At 33.5% G+C, this 12,395-nt stretch overlaps 1 long non-coding RNA gene across 1 annotated transcript; it reads left to right on the forward strand.

The window, feature by feature from the left end:
- Nucleotides 1-10,861: 10,861 nt before the first annotated feature.
- On the forward strand, nucleotides 10,862-12,052 carry LOC116016994. The gene is made up of 2 exons (XR_004097829.1): nucleotides 10,862-11,143; nucleotides 11,263-12,052. It is a non-coding gene; the product is annotated as an uncharacterized LOC116016994 (long non-coding RNA).
- Nucleotides 12,053-12,395: the final 343 nt, after the last annotated feature.

Below are 12,395 nucleotides of genomic sequence, written 5' to 3' on the forward strand. Positions count from 1 at the left end.
TAACTATAGTTGTGTTGAAATTTAACTAGAATGTATATGAACTGATACTGAATAACAGTTTCACATTTGTATTTTTATATTATCGAATGAAACTGTAGTTATATCGAATGTAACTGCAGTTGTGTTGAAATGTAACTGCAATTGTGTTGAAATATAACTGCAGTGTATATGAACTGAAAGTGAATGGCGCGGAACGGAAGTTGTTTCATCTGTCTGTTTTCATTAATCAAAACGACGTCGTTTTGATTCGCGGTCCACGATATAATTTGCGCTCTTCTTCTACAGTCGTTATACTGTGGACCATGGGTCATGGTTGATACTGCAGTTGTGTTGAACTGATACTGCAGTTGTGTTGAAAGGGAACTGTAATTGCGCGGAACTGAGGTCGTGTCATCCATCTGGAATCGTAGTTGTGTTGAACGGATACTGCAGTTGTATTGAAACGATAATACGGTTATGTTGAACGGATACTGCAGTTGTGTTGAACGGATGAATGGCATCTGTTCCGTGCACCTGCAGTTTCCTTTCAACACAACTGCAGTATCTTTTCAACACAACTGCAGTATTCGTTCAACACAACTGCAATATCCGTTTAACACAACTGTAGTATCAGCTATGATCATGGTCCACAATATAATTTGCGCTTCTTCTACGTGTGTTCAAGTACACGGTTGCAGATATTGCTGTGTTAGTTTGAGGGGTAGCGCTATATATCCAAATATTGCACCAGTATTGTTAAAATTATTTTAATTAAAAATATAAAGAAGTTACGTTAATAGTGTTTAGGACGAATTAAAAACAAATTAAAAATAGTACAAATTAAATGAGACCAAGGGATAATATTGTCCAATAACTTCTGTGTGTACGATTTCCTTAATTCTTTCAATATTTTTTCTTTTTAAATGTACATGAAAATTTAAGTTGGAATAATTAAGTTTGAGGGAGATAATCATCAAAACATCATATCTATTTTCACAGAATGTCATTCGAGAAGTACATTGAAATTTCTTAGATTCTTTCTTTAGATCAGATAGCATGAGGGAACTTGATCCACCCATATTTTTGCAGTCCAATAATTGTGAATCTGATAACAATATTTCCAAAGTATACGATTTTATTAATAATAGTTGATTTACGAAAAGTGCGTAACCATAACTTAAAAACGTGATTTGAATAAAACTCGGCTTGTGATCCTAATTGATAACAAATTATAAAGAGATAAACTAAATTAGATTGTCTGATCGGTTCAAATTATCCATCAACGTGGATCTAAATTATAATAAGCATGCCATTTTCTCTACTCTTTCCCTCTGGACTACAGCAAGTCATATGTACTCTAACTTTTCTAGATTTCCTTCTTTTACTCAATGGGTCACACTTGTGTGAGACCGTCTCACGGATCCTTATTCGTGAGACGTGTCGGGTCGGGTTGAAGCAACATGCAAATATCATACTTATATGTGCAAATGTCATATTTATATGCTCAAATATAATACTAATCAATAATACAATTTTTGTTACTTACAAGAGAAAAAGTAATACATTTTTCATAATAAGTAATGTTGACAAGTGCCCCTCACTTATAAGAGCAAATATAATACTTTTGAAGAAAAATGTAATACTTTTTAAATCGAAATGTAAAAGTATTGTATTTTTCCTTAAAAGTATTACATTTACCCTTATAAGTAATAAAAATTTTATTCTTGATTAGTATTACATTTGAGCATGTAAGTATGACATTTGTGCATATAAATATTACATTTACATCTTGACCCGACCCGATCCGGCCCGTCTCACACAAGTTTTTGTCTTACACAATTCCTTTTAAATAAAAAAAACATCGTTGAGCGACCACTATTTGTGTCTATATATCCATGTTTTGTATTATTTGTGTTATATGTACGTCATGAACCTTTGAGCTGTCAGTATTCCTAATTTTGAGTTGGGACTTGGGACGTTCTCATTTTTAGAACCAGTCCGCCGGTCTCTCTGGCGCGACGAAGTCATTTTCCAATTTCGAAAAATGACTTCCGAATTTTTTATCCGAAAGTTATTTTTCAAAAAGATGAGTCTATTTTTCTTGGTCAACAGAAAATATTTTTTGATCACATTTTTTGGACATTATTAAACATCAAAAGCCCGAAAAATAATTTATTGAAATCGTTTTTCGCGTTACCAAACACACCAATCACTGGAATTTCTTGGATTCTTCCTTTGGGCAGTGTCATAACCTGAAACGATTTTAAATTAACAAATTTTTATGACATTTACAAAGCAATTTTCATATAACTTCCTTGGAAATGGGTAACTAAGGCGGTATTAAAAATAGAGTTAATTCCATAAATAGTTATTCGACTATTGACTTTTACCAATTTTTGTTCTGACTTTTAATTTGACCAAAGTTGGTCCCTTAACTATTGATTTTATACTAATTTTGATCCTTCTGTTAAATCTATGTTAAATAGGTGTTAAAATTGAGAGCAAAAATTTAAAACCAAATATTTGAGCCTTTTATATTACTACAATGTAATATATACTCCATAATAAATTTTTTTTTAACTAAACTCATCATCCATCACGTTGATTACCAAATTTTCAACCAGAAAAATGGAAAAATAGAACAGTAAAAAATTAACACAGAATAAAGCAAAAAAAATAAATTAACATACTGGTGCCTTTTTCTAACATTTTTGTTAGCAAATAAAGCAAAAAAAAAAAAAAAAACTAATAATACAACATAAAATATACAATAAAACTCCATATCCAGTTACAGAATTTACAAATATATATATATATATATATATATATATATATATATATATATATATATATATATATATATATATATATATATATATATATATATATATATATATTGCGGAGTATATATTACATTGCAGTAATATATAAAAAAAGCTCAAATATTTGGTTTTACATTTTTACCCTTAATTTTAACACCTATTTAACATAGATTTAACATAAGGACCAAATTGGTACAAAATCAATAGTTAAGGGACCAACTTCAGTCAAATTAAAAGTCGAAGACAAAAATTGGTAGAAGTCAATAGTCGAAGGACCATTTCTGGAATTAACTGTTAAAAATACATCAAAGGTGATTAATGAGTCAATGACGATTGTCAAAAAGTATCCCCACGTGATATAAATGCTTTGTGGTGCTTAGAAAGCTATTATTATTGTTGTTGTTGTTGTTGTTGTTGTTGTTGTTATATATTGCCCCTGTGCGATGCACGGAATAAATTTTGATAAACATATTGTCTAATTGTATGCCATAATAGTAATTTTATTTATTATATTGGAATCGAGAATGGAACAAAAAAAATCACGTTAATAATAAACAATAAATAATGAAATATAAATTATATTATTAATAAAAACAAACATTTCAAAAATTACAAATTCTTAAAAATTTCATGATATACAACATTAGTGGTTATTGTAGAAGTTGTCCTTGAGTCATTGACAATCAATATTTTAAGACCTTCAAGATTGTTGATCCGAGATGCAGCGACGTACAACTGGCCATGTACAAAAACAGGTTTCTTTAGTAACAATCCTACATGTGACACTGTTTGACCATGACTTTTGTTAATGGTCATTGCATATGCTAACATCAATGGAAATTGTTCTCTTTGAAACTTGAATGGCAACCTTGGATCGGATGGTGACATTGACATTCAGGGAATCAAAACTTTTGTTCCTTAGTTAGCACCAGTCATTATCTCGACCTCAATAATATGGTCTGCTAACTTGGTGACTATCAGTCTGGTACCATTACACAAACCAATAGTATGATCAATATTCCTCATCAACATAACTGCTGACCCAATTTTCAAAGTCAATGTATGGTTAGGTAAACCTGGGACTCTAAACCCGTTCAAGAATTCAGGGGTGTGTACGTCACAAGTATACCATTATCTTCATCAGATTTGCAAACGGTGCGTGTCACAACTAAAATATGTTCTGCTCTCATAAGTATGCAACACACTCATATAATCATTTACTAAATTGACCACATCTAGTGTTGGTGCTAGTATAGCACGACCTTCCAAAAAAGTATGATTAAAATTCCCATTAACAAACATAGGAAATGTGTTTTTCACAATTGTTGAAATATGATCACCGTCAGATAGTAGAAGCATGTTCTTCAGAATTTCTATTTCTGCATATGTATCATTTTGTCCACCAGTCATTCCATCGCCGATATCAACAATCCAATTAGCAAAATCTGCTAGTTTTTGTTTATCAACACCTTGCAAAACAACGTTTAGACGCAGGTTTTTTGTAAGCTTTAAAACTTTGCAACTGTTCCACAAATATAATGAAGTTACCGCTGTAGATACAATATCTTGTCTTGTACCCTTAGGGACTACTAGGAGTATTTGCTTGAAATTCCCACCTAATACCACTGTTTTTCCACCAAATGTCTTTGCCGAACTATTGGGGTCAACAAATCGCAACAAATCACTCATAGTTCGATCTAGGGCTTCAAAGTAGTGTTTGTGCATCATGGGGGCTTCATCCCAAATAATTAAGCTCGTCTTTATCAAAAAATCTGCTAATTGGCTACCTTGTTTAATGTTACATGTTGAGTCTTCATTGATTGCAATTGGCATTGCAAATCTTGAGTGAGCAGTTCGTCCCCCTACAGGACTCAACTACTAGATTCACTGTTGAGGTAAATCGCAAGTCATGCAATCAACCCATTGATAAGACCTTAGTCTTCATGCGTGCACAAGAGATCCAATCCACGCCTTACATCATTTTGAATCACTTTTCTATTGATACTTCCAGTAAAACATGAACTCCCACACTGTTGCTTTCAGTTATGACATCAAACCAGGCGACAAATCATGTCACTACGCTAAGTCCAGGAGTTACTACAATTACATTTGTCATAGTTGCTCAGTTGCTAGCTAGGCTCGTAGTAGTTGCTAATAATTTTTGACAAATATTGTTTAGGTTGCTTTTATGTATTTGTTGTTATCCCCCTTTGACGCTTTAGCGTTTTCAAGGATTATGAATATGGGAAGATAAAGTCCAAGGGGAGTGTTATGAATATTTATTAATATGTGACCATTATTTTTAGTGGTTATTTATTTTCCTAGTTTTTAGGAAAATATATACATTGTATTATACTGTTCAGTTGAGGAATTAATGAGAATCCCCCGAACCTTTCCCTTTATGCTCTCAATTTCAATTTTATACTTTCTCTCTCTGTTCTATCACTTTTGCGTAACGAAACACTCTAATCAAAGATCACCGAAGATCAACTACGGAAAAAGTCTTAAAATCTACAACAAAAATATCTTCTTTATTTATTTATTTTTTTTTCCACAATATGTCATTCCCTTAGAGAAGTACATTGAAATTTCTTGGATTATTTGTTTAGGTATCATGAGAGAACGTAATCTACTCACCTTTTGGCAATCCAATAATTGTTAATCTAATAATAATATTCCGAAAGTATAAAATTTTATTAATAATACTTGATTTACGGAAAGTCCGTAACCACAACTTGAAAGTGTGATGTGATCTAGATGAAACTCGTCTTGTGATCTTAGTCGATAAAGAAGTATAAAGAGATAAAACAAATTAGGTTGTCCGACCAGTTCAAAGTGATCCATCCGATGTGGATCTAAATGATAAGTGGTCGTGTAAATTATTTCAAGTCGGGTTTGATGATTTTATCGGGACCGGCCCCACCATAAACCGGGTACAGAAAATACAGAGCCTAGGAAATAACAATATTATTGTCTGGGATCTCCAGGCCCAAAAATAGCGAATAGAAAAGACCGAGGCACCAACCCAAGAATGGAGGACCAAAATACAAAGACTATCTCCAGGCCCAAAAATAGCAAATAGAAAAGACCGAGGCAATAAACTGTATCGAAAGAAAACGAGAATCAAACATAAGACAGTTGAGTTGTAGGTATAGATTACAGACCACTAGGCTAGGGTGCTTGTAGTGCTTAAACATGATCCTGATGGGAATTGAAGCTAGACGCCTTATTTATAGCAACCTCCCCTCATCCTGGGACGTCCATGTGTACACCTCAGGATCTCGCATCGCCTCCTTTCGCCACGTGCCCTACATCTTTACCCCGCATTGCCATCACGCACACACCACCGCCCGCACCCCCTTTCCCATCGCACCTCATGACTAGAGGGGTGCAGGCCGCGTCCAGACCGTGCACCAAGTGCGCCAGTTGCGCCCCCCGTGCGTGGCCCCGCCGGCGGTTGACGACCACCCGGCGCGGCACCCACTTGCCCCTTGGCCCATCCTCCTCTATTTCATGGCCTATTGCACTCACCTCACCCCAGTCCAATAGCATAAGCCCAATATACTCTAACCCATACCCAATATCCCAATCACAAGTCCCCCACTTCTTTTAGGTATCAAGATACCTGAAGGAAATAGAAGTAGATTTCCACTTCTTTCCAAATTCAAATTTGGAAACGATTATTCCCTGAATTTCAGAACCACCTCCCTTATTTAAAGTAGACCATTCTCCCTCAATCACACCACAATAATTCCCCTAGTTCTTGAACACATGGTCACTATCACCCCCCTGCGCTAGTACTGATGACTCTATTTCTAAATACCTTTTTACCCCATTTTTCATCTATTTTTGTTGTTAAGTGTTGTTACTTGAGTAGGATTTATTACTTGGTTGTGTGTTTTTGTGTTTAAAGGTCAATTCTTCCACAACAAGTAGAAAAGGAAGCACATTGGACGGCTTTGGATCATTTTTTGTAGCTTAGGATCCCACTCAAGGAAGGAGAGGAGCAATGGAGCAGAAAACGGAGCAAGAGCAATCTGGAAAAAATGAAATGGGTACCTACACGGCCGTGTGGGCACCCGTTTTAGTCTGCCCTAATAACTGATCCGCGCGTCACCGAAATGGGTCCCAAAATGGCCGTATGGGGTGCCGTTTCGGTCTGTACTGTTCTGTTTTAAGCGATTTTCTGCTGCAATTTTGAGGATGACGAACCCTAACTACTGTAGAACTTCTCTCTCTTATTTCCATAGCAAATATTAGCCTAGAATAGCTTAGATCTACAGTAGAGAACACATTGCAAGCTTCGTTTTGTGGATTTGAAGTAGACCTCAACATCATTTCTCTTCCATTTAATACAAAAGTGGTCGTCTATTCCTTTATCTCTTCTTTCATTTACATTTATTGCTATTTAATGGTTTCTTTGCTTGTTATTGCTATGTCTACTCTAGAAATGAGTGAGTAGTTATATGTCTTGGAACTATGAAAAGCCATCAAACCAAAAGAACTTTAATTTCAAGAGTTGTGTTCAAATAGATTTAAATTAGATTTGATTTCTATATCTGATTTGTAATGAAAGGTTGCAACGGTTCAGTATTAAGTACGGAGTATTTACTATTATTATTGCAGGTGCGTTTCTCAAGATCTGCAACATACATTTGTAATACACAAAAACAAAAAAGTTAATATAAAAACTAATAATTATTTCGGCTAAGCCTCCTCAGCATCTGCAACTTAATGTAAAAAGCATTTATTATGCAACCATTTTGTCTAATCCTTTAAACGGTGCCGTTTTTTGTGAGCGGGAAAACATAATTAGGAAGTTGTTGCTTTAATATAACTAGTAATTGCACCCGTGCGATGCACGGCCAAGAGATGTATAGTTCATATTATAAATAGTGTTAACGTATTAGTCGAAGACAAATTGAATGAAATAATGAGAAACAAAATGAAGTTGAATATTATTACACATTATTGAAAACTTCTTTGTAAACAACATTTTTAGTAGTATTCGATATCCTTTTCCTTATGTGGTATCTCAGCCGATATTATGGCGTCCAAATTGCTGGTGATTGTACCTTCCCTTTTCTTTTCAAGAAACAATAAGATATGAGCATGAGGGAGACCTCTCTTATGAAACTCAATGGTATATATTACTGTCAATAGTAAACACAAAACAACACGTTGGAAAATGATTACGGAAAGTATAATTACCAAAATGATAAGCAAAATGCTACGTACCTCCATTTACAGATCCAAACAACTTATTCTTCCGACAATCAGCAATCAAATCGTCCAACTTCATTTTGAAAACTCTACAAATAATGTCTGGCCGATCTTCAGCTCTACAATTTTTCTCTTTTAGAAATCTTTCTATCTCAGGCCACTTCGGATTGCAAGTGAATGTAATGAATAAGTTAGGGTAACCAATCCATTTGCAAATTGCCATAGCATCTTGGTAATTCTGTATCATATACCGAGCACCCCCAACAAAACTTGAGGGTAATATGATTCTTCTACCTTGTGCATTTGGGTCAACCTCCCCTCGAGTCAAAGCATCAGTCAAACAATTATAAGTTTCACACCTCAAATTTTTTTGATGTGTTATAACATAAATTAATCTTCCAGCCTCGACCATTGTGTAACTGTCCACCATAAACTGTTGAAATAACCTCCTTGCGACCAATAAAGTTGATAATTCAGTTAGGCGGGTTTGAATACAGTAACAAAAATATTCTCTTGGACTAATTCTTTGCCGACCACCACTACCGTTACATTTGATAATAGAGAATGGTATGTCTTCCCTATACCCGTCCTCACCATAGGGGAAAAACAACAGGTATTGTAGAGGTAAGTATGAAGGATTTAACTCAGAAATTCGTTGCAGTGTGCCCCATCCCTATACCCGTCCTCACTATAGGGGAAAAACAACGGGTATTCGTTGCAGTGTGCCCCAACGGGTATTCTACCATTATGTAACGCTGCCCCATATTCGTATCAAGGTCTCCAACAACTAACGCAGCAACTTCAGAAACTTGAGGTAAGTTGTATGTCCTCGCATCCTTATTTCGCTTTCCAAGCAACTTTATTTTGACCTCCGCACATGGATTCTTCTCAAACTCATCTCTGGCCATACGGAATGAATTGACTAACACATTATGTTTATCCAAGTCGTTTTTGATATCCTTAACTATTTCTGAATCAATATCCTTATTCTCACCATCACGCCTACATTTTAAGAAAACATAATGTCAAACCAAAGCTAATTAAGGAAATACTTAATGAAAAAAAATTTACGTAGAATAGAAATATTACCTAACAGCATTTAAACGATTGGTAATCTCGTTATGAGTGTCATATATGTACAATTGTGCAAAATGAGGTGATTTCCCTTCCATAGGCAATAAACTACCCATCGAGTGAAAGTTTTGTCCATTCATACGAAAAACAGGAGGTGCACCACCTAAGTTAACACTCTTATCAATTCTTCCTCCCATCGATGTGAAGCAAAACATGTTGTTGTACGTCCTTACTAGTATGCCACCCGTGCGATGCACGGACTAAAATTCAAAAACATATATTTAGGGTCACACTTGTGTGAGACCGTCTCACGGATCCTTATTTGTGAGACGGGTCGGGTCGAAGCATCATGCAAATGTCATACTTATATGTGCAAATCTCACACTTATATGCTCAAATATAACACTAATCAAAAATACAATTTTTGTTACTTATAAGAGAAAAAGTAATACATTTTTCATAATAAGTAATGTTGACAAATGTCTCTCACTTATAAGGGCAAATACAATACTTTTGAGGAAAAATGTAATACTTTTAAATCGAAATGTAAAAGTATTGTATTTTCCCTTAAAAGTATTACATTTACCCTAATAAGTAACAAAAATTTTATTCCTGATTAGTATTACATTTGAGCATATACGTATGGCATTTGTGCATATAAGTGTTACATTTGCATCTTGACCCGACCCGACTCGACTCGTCTCATGGTAAGACGGTCTCACACAAGTTTTTGCCATATATTTAATGTTGTATTATTGCAAAGAATTAAAGTTGTTATATATATTTTACAATATAAGGAAGAATGAGGTTAATTAACAAATGCTATTGTTGTTCATTTAGTATTATAATGGCATTATGACCATAATCAATAAAATAACACATAATAATAAAGGTGGATAATGATATTTATATCACAATATATAAACACATTATTGACTACAATTAAGATGATAATATTCCATTATATATTAAACTTACAAATTCTTAAAAATTTCCTTGTATACAACATTTGACGTTGAAGAACAATAATCTCCATTTTCATTAAGAATAACAACTTTAAGACCAATGGGGTTGTTCACTCTCGATAGCACCACATAAAGTTGACCATGAACAAAAACACGTTTCTTTAAAAATAGTCCAACGGTAGACAGACTTTGGCCATGACTTTTATTTATCATCATTGCATAAGACAACATGAGTTGAATTGTCTCATTTCAAACTTAAAAGGCAATCGAGGATCATAAGGTGTCATTGATAATCTTGGAATCAAAACTCGAGGACCCATATAGTAATGACCAAAACTCGACTTCCTGACATCACTTTATCTTCAACAATATGATTTCCCAATTTAATAATGATGATTCTCATACCATTAATAGTACTAATGATAAAACTAATAATAATAATAATAATAATAATAATAATAATAATAATAATAAAGTGTAACCATAATAATAAAAATAAAATAATAATAATAATACTAATACTAATAACAAAAGCTAAAAATAAAAAGTATAATATTAAAAATAACAATAATAATAGTAATAATAAAAACAATAATACTAATACTAATAACAACAACTAAAAATAAAAAGTATAATATTAAATATAACAATAATAATAATAATAATAATAATAATAATAATAATAATAAAAACAACAACAACAACAACAACAACAACAACAACAATAATAATAATAATATTGTTAATGGACTGAAGCCCATACATTCGCCCCAGACCAAAATCTACCCACAACCCATATATATAAACCCAGCCTATCTACCCGACACAACCCCATTATTCTCTCTCGCTCTGCCTCTCTCCGTCGAATCCTCACCGCTCGTCCTTCTCCTCCTCGACACCACTGCGATTTCCTCTTCCCCAAACCTAAGTCGTTTAGGAAATAGAAGCCATAAACCTCTATCATCTTCAATCGTTCAATCTTCAACCTCGTCCTAGAGGAATTAACCCTTCCGTCGAAACCCTAAACCGAGAGAAGTTCTGCCAAAGAAGATCTGAAATTGTCCACCATTCAAGCAAAAAGTGAGTTCGAATATCTCAGAATACACGATTTCGAACATGCAGTAATTTTTAATTTGATTTTCTTCAAATTTACTTACTTAACTATGTAATAGCGAAAACCTAATCTATGTTTTTCGCAGAAATACGTACCCGAGGCCAAAGAAGAAGAAAAACATCTAATAGCAGAGATTCGAAGTCTGATTATTGCTAAAACATACAAATAAAGAATATCGGCTGAAAAGATAAGTGAATTCCAATGATTTAAACTATATTTTTGTTGGTCTGTTTTCTAGATGATGATTACGCTTAATTTACATCTTTGGTTAACAGTTGATTGTTTTTTATTTATTAATAATTAATGATATGAAACCCTAAATCATTTATATTACACATACGCACCTAAGTCTGAATAGAACAACTCATCGTGAATGAACAATTTGAAATTCAAATTACTCCTGAAAAATAGAAAAAAAACTACACCTACTGAACACATAAGTAAAATCTTCAATTTTTTTTTTTAAATTTTTACTAACTGTGTTTCTCTTTTATCAATATATATATACATCTTAATTCATTTGTTGTCTTGTATATTAATTCCTGTCAGTAGTGTTATTTACTTGAAAATTTTATTTATACTGTATACAGTAATATAAAATTCTTTTTGTACCTTTATTTGAATGACCATACTTTCTTTTGCAACCAATGGTGGTAGATTTTTCTAACTTTCTCATCATTCTTTGAGTTGCTGCCTTGCATGAACAGTCACAGAGAACCTGAAGTTTGAAAGTAGCCTTTAAGTTTTGGATGTTTATTTATATAGAAGCAATAGCACTTGATTACCTTATTAAAGCACTGTTCTATTCTTGTAAAGGATTACTATTTTCTAGACTTGTGTTAAAGAAGTGAATTACCTTTTTATTCCGAATGTAACAGCAATCTGATATTTGATTTCAGTTTTCCATATCTGTTAACTACTACTTAGTTTGTAAGATCAAATTTTTAGTTCAAATTCATACATGAAATTCTGATTTTGTTATTTGCAAGTGACTGTACACATGTTTTTTGATAGATAGGGAGAAAGTATATCTCTTCAAATAGTAATGAATTCAAGTAAATGACATGTATTTTATAGATTTTGCTTGAAATTGAATTTCCTCTCTATTAGGAATGCAAAAGTTTACTGATATTCAATCTCAGATTCTTCATACACTACAAGAAAAATGTCTTTGAGGTAAAATTTCTGTTGTCGAAGCCGGTGTTGTTGTAAGTCCCG

The sequence above is a fragment of the Ipomoea triloba genome, chromosome 4 (genome assembly GCF_003576645.1).
Source record: "Ipomoea triloba cultivar NCNSP0323 chromosome 4, ASM357664v1".
NCBI classification, from domain to species: Eukaryota; Viridiplantae; Streptophyta; class Magnoliopsida; order Solanales; family Convolvulaceae; genus Ipomoea; species Ipomoea triloba.